The sequence below is a fragment of the Aplysia californica genome, unplaced genomic scaffold (assembly GCF_000002075.1).
Source record: "Aplysia californica isolate F4 #8 unplaced genomic scaffold, AplCal3.0 scaffold00084, whole genome shotgun sequence".
Taxonomy (NCBI): Eukaryota; Metazoa; Mollusca; class Gastropoda; order Aplysiida; family Aplysiidae; genus Aplysia; species Aplysia californica.
Window position 1 is genome coordinate 1,519,838 of NW_004797354.1, and position 1,260 is coordinate 1,521,097.

Consider the following 1,260-nt stretch of genomic DNA (forward strand, 5'->3'; position numbering starts at 1 on the left):
GGGGGGTTCTATAAGAATGACGCCATTTGATTAGTAAAAAATGGTGCGTATGATAGTGTTCAATAGTTTATTTCGTACACAATTAATATAACATGTAACTGTTACATATAAAGATTCAAGGAATATATAGATGTATGTCAAGGACCTGAGAGCAGTGCTATTAGATATGATTATGATGGTGAATAATGATGTTAGATGGTATTTATGTAATGTTAGCCTTAGTCCTTTCTTTTTCTTCTCCAATGAGTCACGAAGGACGTGGGCACCCTATTATTATTTGGATTAGATATATAAGGGTTGCATGCTTATGTGTGACAGTAAGATTGTCGTTTATAATTTATTCACAAAAGTGCAAATTCGACGAACAGTAAAAGAATAAACGATGGTGCATGTGGTCAGGCAATTGGCTCTTTGACGTCAAATATAGTAGACAGGAGTTCGATTCCCATGTGGGGATAACATTTTTTTGTTCAGTATTTCCCTCTTTCCGCTGGGACGTCATATCCGTCTCAAACCGGCATGGCCATGACAGGCGTGGTCATATCCTGTTTCCTAAAGTATCTTAATTGTGTCGATGGGGGCGCAAAACATCTTCCATTTAAAAGCACAACAAAGTATGAAGAGTATATTTTGCTTCTTTTTCTTTGTTCCAGGACTCCATACGTCTTTGTCGTTTTGTCGGTAACATTCATCACATTTCACCTGCTCGGACTTTCAATGATTCGCTTGCCAAGCCCAACAGCCTTTGACCAGGCTGCAAACGACGCTGAGTCAGCCGTAGCAGAAGGAAAAAAAGATGAGGAACGGCATTTTCTGGTTGCATGTCAAGAAAAAAGAGCTTACGACAATGGAGCAATGGAGAAAACTGAAGAAGTTTTACAGATGGACAAGAAACAACACCAAGTCCTGCCCAACCTTGCTCAGGGGGGTTCCGGTCACAATTATATTCACGGAAAGGATATTAGGGGTACTACTGCGCATCAAGAAAAATCTATGTCCATATTCCATAAATTGTCACAATTCGTCAAAAGAAAATCAGATGACAAAACACCTCAAACATACAGTAAAAGGGCGAGAGTTGTTTCAGAAACTGCTGAGGAAAAGACTGTACTAATGAGCCAACACGCACCATCAAAGAACCACACAGAAATGGCTGTGCCTCCCAAAGACAGAGCTCAGAACACAGAGAAATACCCACTGAACATTACCGTTTCCGAAGCCTTAAAAAATAAACAATTTTACGTGTTGTTTTTCTGCAGT